At 45.4% G+C, this 26698-nt stretch overlaps 1 protein-coding gene across 9 annotated transcripts in view; it reads left to right on the top strand.

The window, feature by feature from the left end:
- Positions 1 to 26698, top strand: part of SETD3 (SET domain containing 3, actin N3(tau)-histidine methyltransferase) — a 78396-nt gene that overhangs the window by 36909 nt on the left and 14789 nt on the right. The gene's annotated exons all lie outside the window — the stretch shown is intronic.

The raw sequence follows: 26698 nt of genomic DNA, 5'->3' as shown, positions 1-26698 counted from the left end.
TTCTTTCAATGTTCAAGTCGGTTATTTTCTTGCTGGTTTTATTTTCAATCTGGAACAGTTTGGACTTGTTAAAATGGCTGGGGGCTTTTTTACTGTCATTTCTTCTTTCTTAGGAATTCATTTTCCTTCCAGTGATGACAGACACCGTCCTCCCTTCAGAGGGTTTCTGCACTTTTGATCTCTCCTGTCTAGGTCTGAGTAGAACCTGTGAGATCTTTTCATAACGTGAATTGTGTCATGCCGCTGGTACCATTATACTTGGGAAAGCCCGAAAGGCGGGGCTGCCAAGGTGGCCACTCCTGCCCACTTTAGGTGCATTCTTGGGCCCCCTCCTCCCCATCACTGCTGTCTGCCCCCCGTGGCTGTGATCAGTTCCCCAGTGTTGCCCAGCCTCTCTGGGCAGTAGCCGAAAGGGCTTTGCTATCTGCTTCTTTTCTGTGGGGGCTTCCCCCTGGTCTTTGAGTGGCTGCTTCCTTCTCAGCCTTCTGGTTTCAGCTACAACATTACAGTTTGAGTGTGCCTTTCCTTTGTCTCAAGTAGATCTTCCTTATCTACTATGTTAGTGTGTTAGGTAGGACTCTTCAGAGAAAGAGAACCAATAGGCTGTATGTATGTTTATTGTTCAGTCGCTCAGTTGCATCCGACTCTAACCGCATGGACCATAGCATGCCAGGCTTCCCTGTCTTTTACCAACTCCCGAAGCCCACTCAGACTCACGTCCATTGAGTTGGTGATGCCATCCAACCATCTCGTCGTCTGTCCTCCCCTTCTCCTGCCTTCAATCTTTCCCGGCATCAGGGTGTTTTCTAATAAGTTGGTTCTTAGCATCAGGTAGTCAAAGTTTGGAGCTTCCAGCATCAGTCCTTCCAATGAATATTCACGATTGATTCCTTTAGGATTGAGTGGTTTGATCTTGCAGTCCAAGGGACTCTCAAGAGTCTTCTCCAAAAGCATCAAATCTTTGGCGCTCAGCCTTCTTTATGGTCCAACTCTCACATTCACACATGACTACTGGAAAAACCATAGCTTTTTATATAGAAGGAGTTTATTTTAAGGAATTGGGTATCATGATTATGGAGGCTGGCAAGTCCAAAATTCACAGGATAGGCCAGCAGGCTGAAGACCCAGGAAAGAACTGTTGTTTCAGTTCAAATGCAAAGGCCGTCTGCTGCAGACTTCACTCTTGCTTGAGTAAGGTCAGGCTTTTGTTCTGTTCAGGCCTTCAGTTGACTGGATGGGCTCCCCCCGCCCCGACCCTGCACTAGGGCGGCCTGTCTGCTTTACTCAGAGTCCACCAGCTTAAACGGTAAGCTCCTCCAAAAGCAGCTTCACAGGAACGTCAAAATCATGCTTGACTAAACATTTGGGCATGTAGCTCAGCCAAGTTGACACACAAAATCCACCTTCACAGCAGGCTTTTGTAAGATTGATGTATTAGCCTGTAGTATCCTCCTCTGGAGGGACCCTGCTCTTCAGGCCCAGGTGACACTGTGTGGGACCCACAGAGCTTGGGCAGAGTTTGTTCTGTGGGGGAACCGATCACCTGCAAGTTTTCCACATGACTCTCACATGGCCAGGGCCTCGTGGGAGGTGAGTGGCCAAAATCCAGCCCGTTCCCCACTTCCCAAGCTGTGTCCCCGCAGAGCTACAGGCAGCCATTTCCAATTTGTGCAGAGGTCCGTGTCAAGGTGCTAAGCCTGATGGGCCCTCAGAGGAGCCACGTGGATGAGGGCTGCCTGAATCTAAGAGCAAGGCCTGGCTGTGCGCGCGGCAGCCCTGGAGGCGTGTGCCCTGGTCTTTCTTCCAGGACACGAACCATGCAGTGAGGGGAGGGTTTATCAGATCCTCTGCTTTTAGCAGGCTTACTTTCACTGCTTCCACATAACTGATGTATACTCTCTTGGGCAACTGTATTTTCCTCTGTTAAAAAAGATGGTCTGTATTTTCCAAAAGATTAGGTGACGTGAAATGTACTTCACTGTGCTGTCGGCTTCTGCTCTTTCATTCTCTCCCAGTGCCCACGGCCAGGCTCTGTGGCTCCGAGTCAGAGTTCCGTGCAGGGGCGCTGGGGGCCGTTCTTCTTCACTTCCCACCGGCTCTCCTGCTGCTGCTGCGTCCCGCCCGCTCCAGCCAGGGCTCCCTGACTGCGCGGGGCCTGGTGTCCCCACATGTGGCTCCAGTGGGCTGCCCCGCCTCTGCGTGCTGCCGTGTGGCCATCTGAGGCTGCGGGCGTCCCTCCTGACCCTCTTCCCGCTGTTTCCTCCTGAAAATTACGGGGTGTGTCCACCTCGCATACAGCTGTGGCAAAACGCCCTGCGATTATTGACGGTTTGAGCCTGAGTTACATTTTTGGAGAGCTGTCACCTTTAGGCCCACCTGTGTTCTTTAGTCCTTAAGCTTTGTCACAGGTTACGACTTGAGTTGTTTTGTCCTTTCATGAATCAATTTTATTCTTTCAACTTAAGAGAAAAAGTGAGTCCTAAATATTAGTCATTGAAAACATAGCGTGGATACTGTATTTTTATTTACGTTCAGCCTCATCAGGAAAAAATTACCATAGTATTCATTATAATTTTTTGAAAGTCAAATAAGTACCTATTTAAAATATCTTCTAATAATGATGGTGTTTTGCTGAATGCTGGCTTCTCCTCCCAGTCAGTGCTGGGAGATAGAAAAGTCCTCTGAGGCCCTTGGCTGGTGGGATTTTAGAGAGAGAGAGGAGGAAGACACCCAGCAGGAAATCATTGAAGAGCAAAAAAAAAATGTGAGGCCGTGACTGCTGTCTGAGCTCCTGGGGGCAGTCAGGTGGTACCTGAGTTGGGGCTTGAAGGGCAGAGTGGTCTGGCCGAGGGAGGCAAATGCTGTCAGCCAGGAGGTGGCGTCAGGGGCGGCAGGATGTGTTCTGAGGATGGGGGACAGCATGGCCTGCCGAGGCCGTGGCCGCAGAGTTGAGGGAGGTCATGCAGGGGTGTGCCACAGGGACCAGCTCCCCGAAGGCGGGTCCGGGCGCCTCCCTGGAACGCTTGCAGCCTCTGTGGCTCAGGCCAGTGTGGGATGGAATAGCTGTGGCCTCCGCAGTTGCGTTTTATGACACCTGCTCAGGCGCCTCAGTTTCCACAGTCCCATCCAACCCTGTCTACAGCTGACATCGGGATAAAATGTGGTTTTAAAACATAACATCCTGTTAACATAATTCACCAGAAGCCAGATTTGAGCATGTTTCAGTGATATCAAAACAGAAGGCTCCAGTAGTGGACATGAAGGCAGGAGGCAGAAAGGCCTGTTGCCAGGAGCTGGAGGGAGGGAGACCAGGGAGGCCTTGAGCAGGCCTGGGGATTGTGCCCTTCATGTCATAGGGAGCTCCGGGCAGCAGAGTGGTCACACTGCCTGGGTTGGTTTGCTTGCTTACAGATAACCTCGCAGCAAGGAGGTCAGAAGACCAGTTAGCCTGAGGACTTTGAGAAGTATTTAAAGGTCAAATTGACAGTATCTGGTGACAGACTGGCTGAGAAGAGTTTGGGAGACAGTTAGTGTAGGATGACCTTGCAGTTCCTGGAATAAAATCCTTTTAAGTTTATTATGTTCCCCTTGTTCCTAAACTGATTTCCCCACCCTTTCTGTATTTCTAATCTTTATGGTTTAGAAAGGAGACTTTTGATCCTAAATTTCTAGCTTATTCTAATTTATTTAAACCCAAGACACTGAAAGTAATCCTTGTATCTGAGTTTTCAGTCCAGACAGGTTTGTTTTATACTTTGGAATATATGTTTCAAGTAGAAATCTTTTATATGCAAAAGTCAAGCCTGGAGCAAATCTTTATTGTGAAATTATAAGCTTGCAAAGGTGAAGGTTTTAATGGAAGTGCTCACTCAACCTTAACCGTGGTGACATGCACACAATAGCACGTCTGAACGAAGGGCTGTCAGATGAGCAGCTTTCAATTTAAATATATCAGTGATTTCAAGGCTGTCTCTAACGAGTTCTGAAATCTTTGTGTCAGTCTCATTTTTTTCCTTAAATGCTATGAAGTCCTTTAAAATTAATAAGCCCCCTTTTTTTTTTTTAATTTGACGGTGTTGACATCAGCTACTGGCATCGGCTTAGAAGTCCTGGTTCTTGTGTGGTCTTCTCATCAGTCTAATGGGAGTTAGTGGCCATGGTTTCTCGAACCAGAAGGACAGCAGCTTCCTGTTAGCAGGCTAGTGGGCTGGCTAGGGGGACTGCCTAGACACGGCTGCTGTGTCTAACGCTGCCACGCGGCCACTGAGCTCGGGCGGTGCAGTCTTAGGATCTGTTTGAGTCGCAGCCGTGTAGACGCGAGTGAAGCCTCCCCAGCGAGCGCAGTGTTGGGCCGGGGTGCATGGAAGACCCAGGAGGAGTATTCCCAAACCGAGAAAGAGCTCCTGGGAAGGATCGGGCTCTCTCTCTCTCTCTCTCTCTCTCTCTCTCTCTCTCTCACACACACACACACACACACACACACACACACACACGTCACACAGTCACGCAGAGGTCCCAGTGCATCCAGGCCTTTCTCTCGCTACCCAGCACCACTAATGTGAGAGGAGCCCTGGCGGGTGCTGGGCTGCAGACATGGTCTCTGGTCTCAGGGCGCTCCCTCTAGTGGAGGGTCAAGCCCATCCCGGGAGAGGTGAGCGGGGCCGCGGGGGGGCACTGCCCAGAGGTGAGGGGAGCATCAGCAGCAGGCCTGGGTGTCCAGAGAGGCTTCCGAGAGGGGCCGGGGTGCAGGTTTGCTGAGGAGGGGAGGGGCCCGGGCTGGCCTCGTGTGCGGGGGAGGGGCAGAGGAGGGGTGGGGAGGCAGGCTGGAGGGCGGGGTCAGCCAGCGCAGGCTGGGTGCGCTCTGAGCCCTCACCATCGCCCTGCTGTATCTGGCTGCTGCTCCCATTTGACAGATGAGGAAACGGAGGCCTCTTTGCTGGTCCGTCTGTTTCAGGACTTAAACTTGCCCCTGGAGGTTGGTACATGAGGCCTTAGATTCCCACCTGAATCTGAGCTCCCTTCTCCATCTCTGATGCCATGCTGACGTCACCTTGTACCCTGGGAGTGGGTCGCTCACTCCATCTACACGTGCGGTGCTCACAGCGCAGCCATCTGGTTTGCATTCACCACAAGCAGTAGAAATGCTTCAGGCGTGCATGTGTGCCCACGAGTCCTGTGGAAGTGAAAGCCCCTCAGAGGCGGGGCTTAGCCAGTGTCTGTCGGGCGCCTAGAGCAGAGAGTGCTGGTATGCAGCGAGAGCCGGGGGCCTGGTTCCCGGGGAAGAGAGAGCGCTCCTGGGTGAGGCCAAGAGGAGGTGGGGACCGCCCGCAGGGTTGGCACTTTTGGATGCCATTCTGGGTTTCCTTTAGTGTGTGGGCGGCACCAGCGTCCTGGACAGGCTGCTCTGGGAATGAAAAGCACATGAGAACATAGCCGTGGGCCAAGTCAGACCTGCCCTGATAAAGACTCATCCCAAGCCGGCTTCACTGACTGTTCTGCTTTTTATTTTAAAGAAGATGCTTCATCTCAGCAAGGCACTCACTCACCCTGGTGCTGCACAGAGGAGTGCCTTGGACGTGGTCGGAGAGGTGACGGGTAGCGTCAGGCTGACTTCCTGGGCCTGTCCCGCCCACACACCTGTCGGGACTGAGGACCTGGGAGGCATGCCAGTCCCATGTCTGGGTGGTGAACAGCCAAGGAGACTCCCTGAGTAGACTAAGCCTCTCTTGATTCATGAAGCTGTTGGCCGCGCTAGAAAGATGGGATTGAACAGGAATCACTAGGAAGGCAGAGGGCACGCTGGGAGGACTGGTGAGCCGACCTCAGAGCCCTGGAGGCCTGTTCCCAGCAGTAGCTCGCCGTCGTCGTGAGCAGGGACCTGTCCCTCATGCTCCCTCAGTCTCTGTCACTGAAAAGGGGAGCCTGCCCTGTGTCACCCGCAGGCGTGTAAGGCCAGGTGAGGAGTGAAGGGGAGCTGTTCTTAGGTAATAGAGCATTTTACAAATGCCTGTTTCTTAAGGAGAAGCTGCCTGTCACTGCCCCTTGGGGGTTCTAAAGAGGCGAATCTCAGATGAGGTGTGAAGTGAGCTGCGTGGCCAGCCTTGGTTCCTCCCAGTTCAGAGGAGCGTGGAGTGGCTGCTGCAGTCACGGCCCAGTGGGTGCAGGGGCTTGCTGTCCTCTGCTCCGTCTCCTGGGGAAGGGAGACAAGTGGGGAGAAGCTGGACGGCAGTAGAGCGTGCAGGCGACAGTTGATGGCAGTGGACGCTTTCGCTGGTTGGTACAGGGTCGGTTACCAAAATTCTAGACAAAACTTAGAGCGGGGAAGGTTTGCGTGGTTTAAGAGTTCATCACATAAAAAATGGCTGTACTGTAAAGACAGTAAAGGTCAATAATCGCTTCCAAACATCGAACATTATAAACTATTTTTAAGTAAGATTATCTTTAGTCTCCCCAGACATTATACGTGGCAAATAATTGAAAACGGTAAAAATGATGCATAACTATTGATGAATTATTTCATATATAATGAACAGGCTTTTGAGTGTGAGTTATTTAAAGTGGTCAATATTGATAGAATAAATATATAGTATAAAAAATAAAGGGAACAGCCCTCTAGTTACTCATGTGAGTAACACTCATCATGTGATAATAATGAACAGTTTGGGAAATGTTCCACTGACTTTTTAAATTGAGATTTAATTTACACACACAAATCACACAGGTAGTAGGTACAGATTCGTCTTTACGCTGATTACCGGAACCGAAATCAAGATTTGGAGCATCTCTTCCATCCCAGGAAGCTCCCCGACTCCTTTGTGCCCCCCCCCCCACCCCTTTTCCACAGGTGACCCCTGCTGGATTCTGTCACCGAGGGTTCCTTTTGCCTGCTCCCCAGCCTCCTGTCATGAGGGTTGTGCAGTGTGACTCAGCTCTGCCTTGCTCTGCTGGGACAGAGTCTGTGAGCTCCGTTCGTGTCCCTGGGTGTGGCAGTGGTTTAGTGTTTTGTTGCTGCAGAACAGTCCTCCGGTGCGTGAATATACCACAGAGCATTTATCTGTTCTCTGTTGTAAACGAAGCTGCTATACGTAATCCTGTATATATGTCCTTGTAGACATACGCATTCCTTTCTTCTGGGTGTTCTTGGAAGAAGACTTAACTGGGGTGTGGGGCGGTCATGTATGTGACCACCCAGCCTCGGTAGACATTGACAGACCATTTTCCGAAGCAGCTGAACCCAGTCGGTGGCAGGAACGGTGCATGAGCGTCCTGGTTGCTCAGCTCCCTCCCAGCCCTGGGCCTCGGGGCGGCCCGTGCATGTGTGTCTGTCTCCTCATGGTCCCGGCTTCTGTCCCCAGTGACTAGCGGTGCTGAGTGTGGTCTCACTTGCTTATTAATTAGTTGGACACCTTCTTTAGGGAAGTGCCTATCGCAATCTTATTCACTTAAAATAAAATTATAATAATATATTTTATTTAACCCAATATAGCCAAAAGATTGTCCTTTAAAAATATAATCGATTGACTTATGGTATATTTTATAATGAATCATCAAAAGCCAGAGTGTATTTTGTGAGCGTAGTACTATATTATGTTACTGAGCTTTCAAATTATGGCAAAATATATGTAACGAAAAATTTGTCAGTTTGACCATTTTTAAGCATACAATTCAGTGGTAGTAATTACATTCCTAACGTGCAGCCATCACCTCTATCAAAATCTTTTCCTCATCATGAACAGAAACTCTGTGAATGTTAAGCAGTAATTCCCCTGCCCCCTCCTGCTTCCGTTATTTGTGTTAATAATTTGGCATTTTCTTCTGTATGATGATGATTTTAGTTGCTCAGTCGTGTCTGACTCTTGCTACCCCATGGACTGTAGCCCACTGGGCTCCTCTTTCCGTGGAATTCTCCAGGCAAGACTCCTGGAGTGGATTGCCATTTCCTTCTCCATCTGTGGCTCGCCTAGTCACCTTCCTAATGATATCACTGGATGAATAGAAGTTCTTAATTTTAATGAAGTCTGATTTATCAGTCTTATTTTTAAGGTAGTATTCTTCATGTCCTTGTAACGAGTTCCTTGCCAAGCTCAGGGGCTCTCCACCAAGAGCAGTCTTCCCTCGGGGAGAGAGACATTTTTGACTCTCACAACAGGGCCTGGGAGGCCACCAAGCATTCAGCACACAGGACATTCCCCACAACGAAGACTCATCTGACCTATAGCATCGGGAGTGCTGAGCTGGGGAGAGCCTGGCCTGGCCAGGACCATCAGGGTGTTCTTGTACATTCGCTTCTGGAAGTTTTCCCGCCTTCCCTTTAGCAGTTGTTTGTGATCCATCTCTCTGGAACCGAGGTGAATGGGATGAGAAGAAATTGAGAGAGATCTTGATTCTTCCACATCTGGGCCCCCAGCCTTTTATTTAAAACAAAATTCAACTCATTGTCAGAAACTGTACATGGAACGTTTTCACATATAGAACTGAAGTTTCGGTGTTTGGTGGTCTAAAGGCCAGTGTTTGGAGCATGAAGTGACTGTCTGGCGCGTGAAGAAACTGAAGGGTTTTTTCCTTTTCCAACTCGATTATTAAGGACTTGATAGAGTTTTTGTTTCTGTGGTTTTTAACTTTCAGGTTACAACTGTAATGAAAACACCCACACAAAAGATGCAACTCACAAAATAAACTGACTCTCAAGTGTGCTGTTTTTACTAGACTGTTACCAGAGTCTTTGAGGGGCTTCCTGGTGACTCAACTGGTAAAGAGTCTGATTGCAAGGCGGGAGACCTGAGTTTGATCCCTGGGTTGGGAAGATCCCCTGGAGAAGAGATGGCTACCCATTCCAGTATTCTGGCCTGGAGTATTCCATGGACTGTATAGGCCATGGGGTCGCAAAGAGCTGGACATGCCTTAGCGACTTTCACTGACCTGGTTCTCTACAGATAAGTGTCATGATTAGAATTTGCCAGACAGGGAATTGTTTAGTTTCTCCATTGTAGTTCAGTGGGATTTCTACTTGTCAGGTCTTCCACAAAACTGACCACTTAAATATTCAAATCCTAGTAAAATAGGCTGTGACATTCTAGGATTGCTAGAAGGAGAACCTAACTTTGCAAGTGGTGCCTTTAACCGATGTGGACAGCTGTTCAGGAGGACAGCAAGGACAAAAAGGTTGTTGGGAGAATGTTCCCCTGTGTTTAACGGTCGTGTCCAGTACATTCATGATGTTCTTTAAAATCTAATTGTATATAAGAATTTGTGGCTGTTGAGTGGTCAGATGGGGAAAAGAAATCACTTTATCTAGCATATGTTGTGGACGGGTAACTGCTTGCTGTTGAAACTGACCCTGGCAAGGGGACCTAGGGGTTTTAGGGTTAGATGCTTAGATCTTGCTTTAAAATCCTTAAAAATACTATAATGTTGCTCTTTTAGGGCAACACTGGTTCCCCCTTTTCTCCTTATGTGTGGCTAGTGTGCGCCAGAGAGGTGCCAGTTTGGAATCAACACCTGGGTCTGAGTCATGGCTCTGCCTGTAAGTAACCCAGGGGTGGCTCAGCTCCCCACTTTGGTAGGGGAGGCACTGGCCGCTGTCCCGTGTGGGTACTGGAGGACTGACTGAGGAGTGGAGAGCTCTTTGTGAAGTGCAGATGCTCACAGGAATGGGGGTGGGGGGCCATTTGTTCAAGGGCTTCCCTGGTGGCTCAGATGGTAAGGAATCTACTGGCAGTGTAGGAGACCCCGGTTTGATCCTGGGGTTGGGAAGATCTCCTGGAGGAGGGCGTGGCAACCCGCTCCAGTATTCTTGCCTGGAGAATCCATGGATAAACCATGGGGTCAGAAAGAATCAGACATGACTGAGCAGCTGACACACACCCATTTGCTCGTGGGTCCACCACTTGTTTGTGATCTGTGTTGTGTTTATACTGAGGCAGCACGTGAAATCAGGTGAGTGGATTTGGAAGGACCTCCCCTTCCTCGCCGGGTGACCTGGGACTCGTTTCTTCTGGGGCGTCGTTCCTTATCTGTAAATGAGGGTGATGGCGGTACCAACCTTACAGGGATCCTGCGAGGTTTAAGTTTGTTAAGCTGTAAAATGCCTAGGATATTTTATGTGCTTGGCATATAGTAGATACTCAATGAACGTTAATTATTTTATTGTTACTGTAGAGTTGATTTGGATAATAATGAAATTCAGTGTCTGCCTCAGTCAGACCCTTTTCTGCATGGGCTGACCAGGCCTCTGAAAGCTGGTGTGATGAGTCCCTGATGTAGGGGTTGTGGTCCTCCACACTGTGAAGCCAGGCAGGGGATGATGGGCACTGAGGGCCTGCTGCGGGAAGGAAGGGGACATGTGAGCCAGGATGCACTGCATTTACCCGTGTCTTCACTGCTCAGCAGATTCAGAGTTTAATTGTTCATTAATGACTCACCTGTTTAATTACACTGGTTTCTTTAATGGGGCCATTTTCAACATCGGAAGGGCTGAGAACAAACTTTCTTCGATTTTGTTTCCACTGCTCCTAGCCTGATGTTTGGCACCTGATAAATGTATGTTGAGTAAATTTTGATGATCGATTATTTGCAGGTCAGGTCCAAAACTATGTTAGGGATCCCGAGAAAAAGTCATGTGGCCAAAAGAGTCATGTTAGAGGTCGTTAAGATTGCTTTAGAGAAAAAAGTAATGTGGCTGAGTCTTTGGCCTTGGTGTCAGAGGCCTTTTTGACTTTTTTTTTCTTTTTTTGAAGTGGAATTATTTTTAAAATTGTAAACCATACATACATGTAATAAAAAATACACAGCGGCTTAAGGGGGAAAGTTAAGGTTTTATATGTTCTATTTGGCAGAGTTTCAATGACCTGGAGCCTCAAGTGGGCAGATCTGGACACAGATGGGGTCAGAAACCTTAGTGTGAAATGTAGCTTCTCCCAGACTGCATTCTGCCTCCGTTCATCTGTGTGCACATATGTACATGCGAGGCATGGGGAGGGCTTGATCAGATAGCAGAGATCCTCACTGTCTCCTCCTTGGTGGCAGCTGGCAATACACCCAGTTCCTGGATCCAACTTGAGTGAGCGTAAGTCACCTGCAAACTTGTTAAAAACAGTACTTCCTACACTCTGCTCTCGGGGTCAGTGGGTCTGGGCTGAGGCCTGGATGTTGTGCCCAGAGAGCAGCACCCTGGACTGTAGGAGTCTGGAATAGCAGAGAGCCTGCTGTTGGAGCCTGTCCAGAGTATCTTACAATCCCCTTTATGCGTCACAGTTTTCATCTGTTTTACAGAACAAAACAGGTGTATGGAATTGAAGAGACCAAAATAAATCCATAAGCATATAAGATGGGCCTTATGGAGGCCTTCAGAATGCCTGATTTTCATGAGGAACTTTGGAAATTAAAGAGACTCAGATGGGTTTCTAAATTGGACTTGATTCTGTTTGAGGCTGCCAGTGTAGAAGCAACTGTTTATCACATCTTAACTAGCCAGTGTCTTTGTTCAGAGTACATAGCATATGTTTCAAAGAGCTTAGATGTCTGCAAAAGCTGTAAGTTTAGGATTGAAATAGAGTATTCGTTTTCAGGTGACTGAGTGAATCCTGAGCTCAGATAGGGGCAGAAGGGACCGGAAACCATATCACTGCACTTGTAATGGTCGAAAAGCTGACCAGATGCCCCTCGTTCTGAGGAAAGTCTCCGGTCTCCAGTTTGAGGTGAACTGAGGTGTTTGGCCACCTTTCGCTTCTGTGGCTCCTCCCTGTTCTCCTCAGAGTTCCGTGTCGCTTCACCCCTCCTTCTTCTGCACCTTTCGCTCCTTGTCCAGACAGCCCTTCTGCCTGTGCCCTTGGTAGCGAAATGCCCCCGTGTCCTTGTTCTGTCACTTACTCCCTTTTCTGTGCACCTTCTTCCTTTTTCCTGGTAAATATGGTCACTTTCCTCTTTCCTAAAAGGCAGAAAGCTGTGAGCATTTACTGAAGACACTTGTTACTACAGCAGCTCCCAGCCCATCCTGACTTAAAAGGCATGTATATGCTTGTGTGAACTTCCTTGAGAAGCTCTCCCAGGCCCATATTTTTTTGTTTGTGTGTTTCTTAAGGGCTTAAAACAGTGCACATTTGTCCCCTCATGGTTGGTGTGGGAATCCAGGCATGGCCTCTCTGGGTCCTCCATCCCAGGCGTCTCTCAGTGTGCAGTCAGCGTGTGCTCTCCTCTGAGGGCTTGACTGGGGTGGGATCCGTGTCCCCCCTCATCGTTGGTGGCAGGTCTCTGCTCCTTGGGGACGCAGTTCTTACTGCTGGTGGCTGAGGTCTTCCCACCTCAGACCTATGGTTTTGATCAGATTCACAAAGTACCAGCCCCTTCCCCATACTCTCTGTTTCCTTGGCTCTGTTTTGATTCATCCTTTGGTAAATTACTTTCCCTGAAGAAAACCTTCTTTGAGTTCCCTGGTGGCCCACTGGTTAGAATTCAGCAGTGTCACTGCTGTGGTCTGGTTCAGTCCCTGGTTGGGGAACTGTGTGGTGTTGCCAAAATATTAAATATAAAAAAGCAGCTCCAAGAAGACCTTCATCATTTCTGTTAATTTACCAACGTCTACTAAAATGAAGTCCCCCCCCCGCCCCGGAAGAATACTAACTTGCTGATGCCTCCTCAAGTACCAGCAAACCTAGGGGGCCGGGCACTGTCTTCCTGTCGTGGGTGAGGCTGCTGAGCGATGGTGGAGGCCGCTGCAGAGCCAGTGCCCTGGGCCCTGACCCTGCCCTGCAGGGCCCTCGCCCCCCACCTGCCTTCCGCCTGCTGCTGCTCCGCGCGTGCGTTTCCACCCAGCACGCCTCGGCCCCTCCTTGTGAACCGACCTGCCGGTGCTGTCTGCCCAGGACGCTTCCTACCTTCCTGCTCAGAGACCGGATTCATGTGCCCCCTCCTCTCCGAGTCACTGCCTGATCTTGTTCCCAACAGTGTCTGCAGCCCCTTCTGTGTGATTCCAGCACACGGCATGTGGTCTGCTGTGACACATCATGTTTTGCCCATCCGGACAGGCTACCTGCGATGATGTCATTGCCCTGAGTGTGGGGAACCAGTTTTACTGATTGTCCCCCTTGGGGCTTGACCCCTAGCGGGAACAGGAAGTGGGAACAGTGAACCGGGGTCAGTCTGTGTTGGTCAGCTCCTCGTATGTGACGGGTTCAGCAGAGGAGCCCAGGGCTGCCTCTGCCTGCCCCTCCTCCCTCCCCGCACCCCCTGCCACCTGCCTGGCTGGACCACCCCTCTGCTCTGCCTTCCTCCTCTCAGCCTGTCTGTGACCTTGTCTTACCCAGCAGACAGGAAGCTCCAGGAGGGTAGAAGGCCAGGACATCCTGTTCACTTGTTCCCCATCTGGTACAGCACTTCACTCCAGAGCAGGCACTCGGTAGTATTTGTTGAACAAGGGAGTGACTGAATCAATCAATGAATGGAGCAACTCAAGAACAGTTTAATATGGTGTGAAGCCAAATGCTAGGTGGTATTTTGCAGACTTCTGTGTTAGAAAAGCACAGGTCACTGAAGGTCATCTAACGATTTGAAATAAGAGGAATCTTAAACTGTCTTAGGGTGGGCAAAGTGAATCACTGGACGGGAGGCAAATCATTCTACTCTGGAAAGTAGTACCAAACACTAGTTGTGAAAATTGGGGAAACTCTTTTCTACATCACATTTTTTTTTCAGGAATATATAAGATTACTTGCAAGTTTTGCAGCTTTTTTTTTTTTTTTTTTTAGAAATTAGAAGATGGCTGAAAAAAACAATGGTCATTTTGCTGAGCATGGAGTCTTAATTGACAAAGCTAATGATCTAGAAAAACCTATGTTGGAAAATGTCACTTTATTATAGGTGTCTGCAAGTGCAGATGGGAAAACAGATTTTTTTCTTTCTGCAGCAGATTCATTAAGTGTTTAGAAAGAGGTTCTCTCTGCACCGCCTTCCCCAGCCTGAGTAGCTTGAGACTAAACCTGAACCCTTGTTGTCTCGCGTCTGTTAGGAAGGAGGCGTATGCACTACCCTTTATAGCGGATCCCGGGCCTCCATGTCAGCCTCTCTCAGCCTCTGCTCCCAGGCCCAAGAGCATCATCAGGAGTGTCCCGGTGACTGTCAGCTCCGAGACAGGCCAACCCCCGCCTGGCCAGAGAGATGCCTCGTCACACCTTGCTGACCATCTCATCTCCCAGGTGGTGGTTCCGAGTCTCCGCAGCCCTGAGCTGCCCCCAGGCTTCCCCGTTGCTGCTTTACTACGAGAGAGCTCAGACCTGGTGACAGGCATTTCTCCTGTTCCTTGCTGTCTCGTTCTCAGTTTCTTTGTGTCTTTGCCTCCCTTGGTCTCTCTGAGGTCCTGGCCAGCAGTTAAGTCGAGCCTGATGGCCTGTGCCCGGGGCTTGTGACATCGCTCGGGGTGCCGTCTCTCCATCCCCATCTTTCCTTCCTTCCCGGGTGTAGCCCCTGGGTTTACACAATGTCCCTATGCCTCTGAGATAACGTCCTGTCCCCTCTGTCTTCACTTATGGCGTCTACCAAGGATGTTCCACACTTGAGAGATCTTCAGGCCCCTGGGTCTGGGCGCTCCCACCGCCGGCAACGCACCCTGATGGGTCCCATCCGCCCGTCCTCCTGCCCAGGGCCTCCTGCCGCCTTGCCTCCTTGGCCTCCCCGAGCTCCTGCGGACCCATCAGGCTCTCTTCCCCGCACTTCTCTCACTGCCGTCCCTGCCCCTGAACAGGGGTGCTCCCCAGCTTTCGGGACTCTGGGTTAGGACTTAGACCTGGTTTTCAAAACCCAGTTCTAAAATATTCTCTTATCTCTGACTATAATCAGAAGTCATCTTACGTCAAAAGGTGACTTAAGCTAATATAGTCGATTCTTTGCTTTTGGTTCCAAGTGAACAATTTGATAATTGCCTGTATTATAGGTAGGGATTAAAAGCTGTGCACTGGTTAAACTGCTCTCTCACTGGAAATCCGTTTTCAGATATTGACTGCTCCAACAAAATGATGTTTAATGGTGTTATTCTCAGAAAGTGAGACAGCATTTTCTCTGATAAAAACAAGAATGAAATCCATCTCATAACTATTGATCAGTAAAGCATTTAATTACGGAAATATAAGGCAAATAATTTTTTTTTTTTTGGTGGAAAAAGAAGTAGATTTGCATTTTCTTGCTTTTCCTGCTGGGCTCTCAGTTGGCTGGTTCTCAGAGGTGGGAGCCAAGCAGAATCTGGTGCAGACAACCCTGCACAACTTGATCAGCCCTTAAACCTTCTCAGTGTCATACCCGGTTTTGTTTCAAGGTAGACTGTAATTCTACAGAAGAATTTTTCTTTATGACTTTTTTCCATTAGAAATTTTAATGCCAGTAGAGAAATAGCTAATAAATACCAATAACATCTTAGTGCCACTTTCTTAATTTTTATTTTTTGATAGAACAGTGCTCGAAAGAGTTATGGACTCTTGAAACGAGAGTGATTTTTTTTTTTTTTTATCAACTGAAGCGGAATATAAAATAATTTTGCTTAATCAAAAAGAAAGCTCTCAGCTACTTTTCCCAAAGGCATGGGCATTTTAAATCATATTTGGTTAGTCAAGTGAGTTGTCTTGACTTAAACTGTAATAACATTCTAGTGTGACTCTAATAAATTATAGCCTATAATTCAGTTTATTGCAATTTTAATGGGGGTATTATTTTTTTTTTACCAAAAAATGTTAAAATATTTATTTTCTTTGTCAAATCTCAGGGTGATGTGTTTGCAAGTTCCCTTTTCAGGGGATACAGAAAAGGTTCTTACACTTTTCTCAGCAGTAGTTCTTTGCCAGTGACATTATATTGTTCACCTGTACCTCCTCCTCCCTTCTGTCTCGGTCTGTCTGTCTGTCCCTCTCTCCTTGGAGGTGCGGGGACCTTTCCTGTGTACCAGGCCGTGGGACAAGAGACGTGTGCTCACCTCGTGTTCCGTGGCCTCTGTGCCTCTCATCTTGGTTGTAATTTTGCTCTACTGACAGGGCTGCAGAGAGACAGTGCTGGGGATTTTCTCTCTGACGGGCCCCTCTTGAGCACAGTGTAAGTGTCAGAAAGGAAGGGATGGGAGTGGTCCTGCAGTGGAGGGGGGCCAGCACCCTCACCATCGGCCACGTTCTCTCTCTCACACCCCAGCGCCGTCAGGGGTGGTGGACATGCCCTGACCTCGGCGCTGTGATCTCAGCCTCGCACCCTCACCACCTCCCTTGTGACCAGCAGCTGGCTGTGTGCCTCAGGGACCTTTGCCCTAGATTCTGTTATCATTGGGGTTTACCAAAGCAAACTCACAGCAGCTGGTGACAAAGTCGCATACATGATGTATGGGCTCATACAACGTGCCTCAGAGTGTAGAGGTTCCAGAGGCTTGCTCAGTTGTGGGGACCCTCCTGAATCCTTCGGATCGATGCATTACATCAGAAGTTGGCCCATCTTGATCAGAATCCCAAGTCTGAAATATGTGAGTTCTCAGATTCCGTGGCACACCCCTGGGGTTCATTTCTCACTAGCTGCTTGTGACTTCTTCAACTTCCTTTAGGCTTAAAGGCAGAAAATTTAAGGGACCAAAGTTCATTTCTAACATGACAACTAGGAGAATTGAAAGTAGCCCAAAGAGATAGTGCCTGTGTAAGAACTTGGAGATAATACTGGTTTAATGATTGATTAAAGCTGTGGGGTGTCTTAGAGGCTGTTCAGAGTTATCGTGAAATGATAGGGGTTCCAGATAATGTGGTATTGGAAGTTTTCAGGACACCGATGTAGCATATGAATTCCAAATATGACCCCTATGTTTTAAAATGTATTGAAGGAAAAGAGTATACATTTTTACATGTATTTGGTACACATGTGTTTTCTGGAACCAGGGTTCTTCGCGTCCAGAATGACCAGGGAATTGGGCTAGATGATCTCTAAGTCAACACCTGGGTCTGAGATTTCACGACTGTAGATAATGACTTTAAATATGGTTTCCTTTCTGGTAATTTGGAAATAATAGATTCCGTCTTAGTTTTGCTAATATTGCCTGCCTCTAAGCTTTGTCATGTCCTTAAAACATCTCTGTGCTTGTGCTGACCCTTTTTAAACTTTAATACTCATTTCTTTGTTTGGCTCCGCTGGGTCTTTGTCCCTGCGTGGGCTTTCTCTAGTTGTGGCTAGCGGGGGCTCCTCTCTAGCTGCGGTGCACAAGCTTCTCATTGCAGTACCTTCTCGTTGCGGAGCGCAGGCTGGCTCTAGGCACACAGGCTTCACTAGCTGGGGCTCCCGGGCTCTAGAGCACAGGTTCAGTGGTTGGGTGTATGGGCTTCCTCCATGGCAGGTGGGATCTTCCTGGATCAGGGATCGAACCTCCGTCTCCTGAATTTTGGCAGGCGATTCTTTACCACCGAGCCACCAGGGAAGCCCTCTGTGCTGCGTTTTAAGTGACAGCAATATTTACCAAGGATTTTTCTAGCATTTCAACAAGAAAAAATGTATTTACCGTATCAGAACTTAAACTTAATTTATAAAAGTGGGACAGTTGATTATTCTGTGCCTTTCAGTAAACTCCAGAAAACTGTTGCCTGGCCGTTATCCCGCCCCTGTCATTTATTAACTGGGTAATAACCTTGGATGCACTGTTGATTTCTCTGTTCCTCAGTTTTTGCAGCAGTAGAATGGGCCTAATAATAGTGCCTACTTCCTAGGAAGCAAGATGATTAAATTATATAGTACATGGCGAGTTCACAAGACTTCCTTGCACTGAGTGCTTAGCAAATGGTGGTTGTTAATAGCATCACCAACTGAATGGATATGAATTGGAGCAAACTCTGAGAACTAGTGGACAGAGGAGGACAGAGGAGCCTGGCGTACTGCAGTCCGGGTTGCAAAGAGCCAGAGACGACCTAGCAACTGGACAGCAGTCCCTCCCTCCTTCCTTTTCAGTTCCTCTGACTCTGACCTTTTCTGGGACAAGGTCTGTTCCATCTCTGAATGTCAGTCCAGAAGATGGGCTTCATCATGGTGGTCAGAATTCTCTCCTCTTATGAATGACTGGTGGCTCCGATCATGCTAGCTTGATTTACTTAGAGTCCACAGACTCTATCCTAAATTGTTAAAATCTAAAGTAGTTGACTGGGGAGGCCTTACAAATAGCTGTGAAAAGAAGAGAAGTGAAAAGCAAAGGAGAAAAGGAAAGATATAAGCATCTGAATGCAGAGTTCCAAAGAATAGCAAGAAGAGATAAGAAAGCCTTCCTCAGCGATCAGTGCAAAGAAATAGAGGAAAACAACAGAATGGGAAAGACTATAGAGATCTCTCCAAGAAAATTAGAGATACCAAGGGAACATTTCATGCAAAGATGGGCTCGATAAAGGACAGAAATGGTATGGGCCTAACAGAAGCAGAAGATATTAAGAAGAGATAGCAAGAATACACAGAAGAAATGTACAAAAAAGATCTTCACGACCAAGATAATCACGATGGTGTGATCACTCACCTAGAGCCAGACATCCTGGAATGTGAAGTCAAGTGGGCCTTAGGAAGTATCACTATGAACAAAGCTAGTGGAGGTGATGGAATTCCAGTTGAGCTATTTCAAATCCTGAAAGATGATGCTGTGAAAGTGTTGCACTCAATATGCCAGCAAATTTGGAAAACTCAGCAGTGGCCACAGGACTGGAAAAAGTCAATTTTCATTCCAATCCCAAAGAAAGGCAATGCCAAAGAATGCTCAAACTACCACACAATTGCACTCATCTCACACTCATGCTCAAAATTCTCCAAGCCAGGCTTCAGCAATATGTGAACCATGAACTTCCAGATGTTCAAGCTGGTTTTAGAAAAGGCAGAGGAACCAGAGATCAAATTGCCAACATCCGTTGGATCATGGAAAAAGCAAGAGAGTTCCAGAAAAATATCTGTTTCTGCTTTATTGACTATTCCAAAGCCTTTGACTGTGTGGATCACAGTAAACTGTGGAAAATTCTTCAAGAGATGGGAATACCAGACCACCTGACCTGCCTCTTGAGAAACTTATATGCAGATCAGGAAGCAACAGTTAGAACTGCACATGGAACAACAGACTGGTTCCAAATAGGAAAAGGAGTAAGTCAAGGCTTTATATTGTCACCCTGCTTATTTAACTTATATGCAGAGTACATCATGAGAAACACTGGACTGGAAGAAGCACAAGCTGGAATCAGGATTGCCGGGAGAAATATCAATAACCTGAGATATGCAGATGACACCACCCTTATGGCAGAAAGTGAAGAGGAACTAAAAAGCCTCTTGATGAAAGTGAAAGAGGAGAGTGAAAAAGTTGTCTTAAAGCTCAACATTCAGAAAACTAAGATCATAGCATCTGGTCCCATTACTTCATGGGAAATAGATGGGGAAACAGTGGAAACAGTGTCAGACTTTATTTTGGGGGGCTCCAAAATCACTGCATATGATGATTGCAGCCGTGAAATTAAAAGACGCTTACTCCTTGGAAGTAGAGTTATAAGCAACCTCGATAGCATGTTCAAAAGCAGAGACATTACTTTGCCAACAAAGGTCCATCTAGTCAAGGCTATGTTTTTCCTGTAGTCATGTATGGATGTGAGAGTTGGACTGTGAAGAAGGCTGAGTGCCGAAGAATTGATGCTTTTGAACTGTGGTGGTGTTGGAGAAGACTCTTGAGAGTCCTTTGGACTGCAAGGAGATCCAACCAGTCCATTCTGAAGGAGATCAGCCCTGGGATTTCTTTGGAAGGAATGATGCTAAAGCTGAAACTCCAGCACTTTGGCCACCTCATGCAAAGAGTTGACTCATTGGAAAAGACTCTGATGCTGGGAGGGATTGGGGGCAGGAGGAGAAGGGGACGACAGAGGATGAGATGGCTGGATGGCATCACTGACTCGATGGACATGAGTTTGAGTGAACTCCGGAGTTGGTGATGGACAGGGAGGCCTGGCGTGCTGCGATTCATGGGGTTGCAAAGAGTCAGACACGACTGAGCAACTCAACTGAACTGAAAGTAGCTGAAATAAAAAGAATACTGTGAAGCTGATGATAAATAATTCTAACCTGCTTTTTTGATTCAGGTATATTCATCTAAAATGATAGCTGCTTTTTACCATTCTATTTGTTTCTGGTTTCTTTAGTGATAAGTTGAGAAGTTGCAAATATTGCTTTCTAGTTGTTATCTTTTTGCAGACCAGAAAAGAGGTATGATCATGGTTTAGAGTCCTTAAGTTGATCTGTAGATTAAGGTATTTGGGGGAGAGGAGTGTCAAAGGCAAATAAGCCAAAAGATTTAAGAGCTTAGAAGATAGAGGTCTCTTGTCTGGCCCCCTTTTCAGATTCACAGGCTCAGGGTCAGGTTATATGAGGTGACCAGGAAGGACAGTGCTGTTTAAAGGTGTACCTCTGCTGCGGTGCATTGGAGTGTGCTGGAGGGACATTTGTTGACCATTTGGAACAGGGAACAGCTGGGCTTGGTCCATTTTGCTCCTCAGTGGATTCTTTTAATTGGAGTATAGTTGCTTTATAATGTTGTGTTGGTTTCTGCTGTAGAGCAGAGTGAATCAGTTATGTGTATACATGTATCTCCTCCGTTTTGAACCTCCCTCCCACCCTTCTGGGTCATCCCAGAGCACTGAGCTGAGCTCCCTGTGCTATACAGCAGCTTCCCACTAGCGATCTGTTTTACACATGGGAGTGTGTAGATGTGAGTCTCGGCCTCCCAGTTCATCTTGATCCCCTTTGCATCCTTCCTGTATCATCACGTCTGTTCTCTACGTCTGCGTCTCTGTTCCTGCCCTGCAAGTAAGTTCATCTGAGCCACTTTTTTAGATTCTACAGATTTTTAAAAGTAGAGCTTTCTTGAGTAAATGTGTTTGAAGTTAGATTTGGGGGAAACAAAAACCAGAGAAGGTCCTTTGGCCCTATTGTAGAAAAATACCCCATTCATAAGAGATGGATGACAGAGGCAAAGGAAACCCAGACCTGCTACTCTGGAAGCATATGGTGGTTTCCCTGGGTGGCAGGAGTGCTCACGGGGCACGGCCCTCTGAAGAGGAACGTGGAGACCAGATAACCCAGGGCTGTAATCTGGTCACAGCCAACTTGCCTGGCGACCCTGGTGCTGCCTCTTGTCTGCTCACCTGTCATGGAGGCCATGGCAGGTTCATGCAGAAGAAATCCTGTAAGCGCGATGCCAGCTCCCCCCACTGCCCAGGGCAAAGGGCAGGTGGAGTGTTTGCCTCTCACTGGGGTGGGCAGGCAGTGAGGTTCCCGCGAGACACTGGGGATCCCCAAGTGGTCAGATTGGACATGGCTCCTGCCCCCCATGCCTCCTTGGGCCAAGAAACATAAACCAAATGTGCATGTATGTGCACACACACACACACACACACACGGAGAAGGGCGCAGGGCTGGGCCGACACAGCAGGGAAGCCTGGGGGTGGAGGAGGGTGTCTGGGCTGTAACTTCTGGCTTCACCTTTCTTTTAAAGTCACTTATCTGACTGCTGCCAGGCAGGCCCCCCTGAGAGTGGTGACCGCGTCCACCTCTCAGAGCGTTGTGTACCTCAAGACAGACAGTAAAGACAGTGTTTGTTGAGTTTCTAGTCCTAACCTGTTCATCTCTTTTTGGAGTCAGTGAATATTTGTTGAGTGAACAAATGATTGACAGTCAAAAGTGTAGATTGATTATGACTAAATTTGATTCGTGGCCGATTGCCCCTCTTCAGGGAATACAAATGGTAACCAGTAAAGTTTTTAAACAGACATATTTTTTGCAGTGTTTCGTAGATTTCAGTTTAATCTAACCTGGATGTAGGTTATAGATTTCAGTGTTTCAATAAAAGAAAACAATTCTTCCATTGTAAAGTAATTTTATAAATTTATTGAACAGTATTGATGTTTTTCCACTAATCTCATTTTCTTAATTAAATTAAATTTTTTATTTTAAGGTAATACATATTTGCTATAGAAATTATATATATAAGCAAAAAGCAAGCAGTTTAATGTGTATTGATGTATTTATTTGATCATATTGAGTGAGTTCAGAGAACTTTATGATGAAAAATTCCCTAAAGAGTTGGATGTAATCTGTGTTTAAAAATAAAAGTCTTAAAAATTGATTTTTTTCCCTCAAGAGCCAAATGTATGAACCAAGCGTGCTTTGATTCTGATTTATGGTCATCAAAACTAAATTCTAGATTCAATAGATATTTTGCAATTTGTCATTCTGTTAAACTGTGTTATATCCACTTAGAAAATGAAATATGAGCAGGAGGGTTGACGGACCTACTAGAAATCGCTGCCTGACATGCTGCTTCTAATTAGTCTGCTTTTGGAGCTAGAAGGGGAACCTCAGTGTTCTAAATGTACATTTTCCTTCTCCTCCCTGTCCCCTGCCTTTTAGTATATATGCCAAATACAACCTGTGACGTGTTATGTTGGAAAGTTCTAATCAGAGCAACTAGGCACAATTTCTGAATTGTATTTTGTCATTCCTGATACTGTAGAACCGTCGTTAAGTCGCTGAACTACCATATATATTTTTCAGATTAACAATTGATAATATAGCAGGCTATAAATTTTTTAAAATACAGTATTTAGGAGTCTTTTTTTTGAACTTCGCTACTTTCCTTTTAATATATTTAAATGCCTCATGGAAGGTGATTATTAAATGTATTCAACTCAGTTTCCATATAAAAACTGGTTAAGATGAGAGATGAGTATTTTTTAGAAAAGTAAAGATCTAATTTTGAGAAGTGTTTATGTCCTAGAGACCACTTGTGTGTTTTAATCCTTTTTTTTTTTTAATTTCCTCAGAGGATGTTGAGTCTTTCTTCCAGATAAATGTGTGTGTGTGTGTGTGTTTTAAAGAATTGTTTTAGGAAATACCTCTCCATGTAGTTCTGAAAGTGCTTATCTTTATTTTTGAAATGTTTACTGTCAAATGTTAAAAACAAAAACCAACCCTAACTCGAAGGTGTTTTGTCTCACGTGCAGAGCTGTTTCAGAACCGTTTCACATACAAGATGCTTTTGAATTAGGAATTCACATAGTAATGAATTCTGCTTATTTTGCTTCTCTGTGAAGGTTTGTTGTGTGAGCTTGAAATAAGACTGCAGCTGATTCGTGCAGCACATATTAACTGTTTATTTAGTTTAAGTACATGACTGTATCTTTCATTTCTGATCAACCTGAGGAGTTTGCACGCTGCACAGCAGCCACCTTCTTTTACACTTTATTAAATATCTGTCAATTATAAATATCAAGGTTTTACATTAATGTCAAGATAGTACATCAAAAATTCATGGAATATGTGACTTTTTCCAAGGGTATTTAATACTTAATGCATTTGTGTCATTTTTCTTTCTAGAGATATTGACAGGTTTTATTAAGTGTTTGTTAGGGAGATTTCATTTTTATCAAGGGACTATAAAGAGAAGCTGCATGCTAAATCAATTTTTTAAAGCCAGAATATTGTTCATTTTTTTCATATTCAAACTCTTGTAATCCATAGGTTTTTTATTTAAATTTCTTCTTGGTTTATTTTTGTTTTATGTGAGTGATAGTTCAAGACAGAACTTTAATAAGGATGAAATATGCTGACTGTAGTGGTTTTTAATTTCCTTAAGCATAGCTACCAGACCCAGGCAATATGGTAAATTCTTCAAAATGTCATACTTACATATTTAGCAATATTACTTCTTTTTATTGAAGCCAAACAAACGATTTTAGATATTAATCTTTCCCAAACACAGTGATTATTTTGTACTAGGTACAGTATTATTGTGTCTCATCTGGAACGCCTCTTCCGCTAGAAGAGGGACTGGGGAGGGCTTCCCTGGGCTGCCGGGCTTGACATAAGCAAACAAGAATCTTCTTTTAAAAGTGAGCTCTGCAGGGCTTCACGTCTCAGCATGAGCTGCAGCAACTGTTCATATCTCAACTTTGAATATTTATAATGCATAAGAAAGTGAAAATATCAATCACTTTAAAAATCTGCAGAAAATCTATGGCTGGTTTCTAAACTGTGTTTATGGGGTCACTGTTGTCCAAGCCAGACAGCCCCTCACCATCCTGTGTGTGGGTAGGCACATCCTGGAAACAGCTATCTCAGCTTAAATCAATTAGCCACATCTTCTGCTTTCATTTAGATTTCTATTTTTAAGGTACCTGTTAGGATTGTCTTGTACTGGAGATAAACAAAACCCTTATAGGATTTTGCTCTATAAAGTGAGGAATGTTCAGTTATCCTCCCCATAAAGTATAAGTGTAGTAAGTTTCATCCAAGAACATTTTTAGGAACTTGCAAGTAACTTCAGATTAATATTGTAATTTTTGGAAGATGTATTTTTAAACCTTGAGACTTAATGTGTTAAAAAAAAATCTGTCCAGAGTTTAAACAGTGTCTGGAATAGACACATTTCTTATTCTTGTTTATTTTTTCAGGGTGTGTGAAAATACGTATATTTAAAGTTAAATGCAAATCATGCAGTGTTTGCACCCATGCAAATCATTTCAATATTTGTTTCAAGATTCTTGTAAAACTATTATATAATAATCTAAAGGGGCAGGTTAGATTTTTTATTTTTAACAAACCAAATTTCTCTTGAGTGAAGCTGAGCTAGTAACCACTCTGGATAAACCCAGTTTGGGTTTAGGGTAAGTTTCTCTGAAGGCCTCACACCCTGACTGTTAATTCAAGAACCCTGCAGCTCTAATGTATTCCACTATGATGCCAGTAGGTGGCACTGGTGTCACAGTAGTGAGAGCCCCATTGACACGGCAGTTACTTGCATTTCTCTATAGCCTCAAATTCCATTTCAGTCTGTTAAGTGAATGTGTTTGGCAGAACATAAATATTTTTTTAAACCAGAATTATGTACAGTGGGCACACCTTATTTTTTAAGCACATAAGAACAACTGTTTCTAAGAGATTCTGCAAATATACATAACTCTACAGCGAAAATAATCTTCAAAATTAATTTGCAGAAAGCATTTGCACATTTTTTTTTCCTTGAGTTTTCTTTACGACTTTGTCAGGACAGTGAACATGAACTTGTATTTTTGGTAAGAAATGTATATAAATAGTAGGAAGGGAGACATTTTTGAGAGTTAATTTTCCATCTTTTTGGTCCTTAGGGAGGTGGCCCTTGTTTGAAGAGTTTTCGTAGAGTCCAAAGCTATTTAAAGATGTTTGAGTGTCTGGAGCATTCTTCCTCAAGTCATTGTGACGTTCAGCGTTCTAATTTTGAAAACTCATCTTTCTCCAATAAGTCAAATTTTTTGAGGGGGAGGGGTGAAATTTTTAATACTTAACGGTTTTAGCATTAGAATTTACCAACTTTGAAAATACCGTAGTGCATTCCACAGTTTAAGTGAACTTAAAATATTTTAAAATAACAAAAGCAGCAACGCTTTCCCACCTCCTAGAGTTTGAGGAGAGATGGGCTGTGCCACATTTCTAGTATGTCAGACGGTGAGAAACTTCATTTCATTATAAGTGAAAGGAAATTCTAGCAATAGAATTCTCTAAGTTTGGAAGCTTTTCTGTGGTACTTATCACAGTTTGGGGTGTAGGGAAGTTCCTGTCTGCTGAATTTGTACTTTTATGAGAAAAAAACGTGAGCACCGTTGTGGTCAAGTTCCATAATTAAATGGAAAGCATCTTTAGGCGTCTTGGAGCACAGCCTTAACATTTCATCTATTCAAAGAAGAGGTAATGAGAAGCTTCTCCCATCTTTGCTGTGCTTGACCATGGTATAGGGTTTTGTTGTTGTTGTTTTTAACCAGAAACAGGATTGCCTAATCTTCCTAGTTAGAAAATGCAGCAAGAGAATGCCCCCGGGCAATAGGTTATTTTTATATTAAATTGCATCGTCTTTAATTTCATTTTGATTATTATCACATTTTTATTATCACAACATCACAATATTGTGTGACTGTATTTCCTTATGTTGACTTTTCTTCCAAAGGGTTAAAACTGGGTTGAGGGTTAGAGGGGAGAAGCAGGCACCTGGGAGCTAGCGCCCAATTGGCAGCCTCGTGTAATATATAATTTGCCTAAAATCGCGCGCAGAGCACCAGCTTTTGTTTTCTAATTGATTTACGGTTTGAGCCACTTTTACCTCGTCCCCCACTGTCCTGCGTACCGGTGCCAGCGAGTACATTACCGTGAGCGATGATAAATTGCCGTGCACTTGTGATGCTAATGCGTCAAGAGTAAAAACTGCATACTACATGGGGCTTCGTGCATTAACCGTGGTGCAGAGACAATGCAGCCGATTGCATGGGTGTCTCGGAAATCACCGTTTGTTCATTTGATCACTTACTGCAATCTGTCCATCAGCCTGTAATGGAAACCGAAGATTAAAATTATACCGTTATAGCTTTTAATTTCTTAATTGAGACAAAGTTTTTTAAGTGCTCAAAAGGTCTAAGGTGTGTGTGGGGAGAGTGTTATGGATCGAGAACCTGAGATGCTTAAAATTTTCTCCAGTGTGTGAAATTTGGGATATTTTTATCAAATGATCTTTTGTCTAGAGAAAAAAAAAAGTAGTGAAGTTTAAATGTGCCGTCTCAATTTTATCTTCATTATATTTATTTGTAAAATTTAATTCATAATTTACAGAACTGTATTTTTTCTTGATTTTCTGTATTTGAGCTGCATCTGGCATGTGTGTGATTCATTTGCA

This window comes from Bos indicus, chromosome 21 (genome assembly GCF_029378745.1).
Source record: "Bos indicus isolate NIAB-ARS_2022 breed Sahiwal x Tharparkar chromosome 21, NIAB-ARS_B.indTharparkar_mat_pri_1.0, whole genome shotgun sequence".
In the NCBI taxonomy this organism is placed as follows: domain Eukaryota; kingdom Metazoa; phylum Chordata; class Mammalia; order Artiodactyla; family Bovidae; genus Bos; species Bos indicus.
This window is presented reverse-complemented; position numbering and strand designations above follow the sequence as displayed.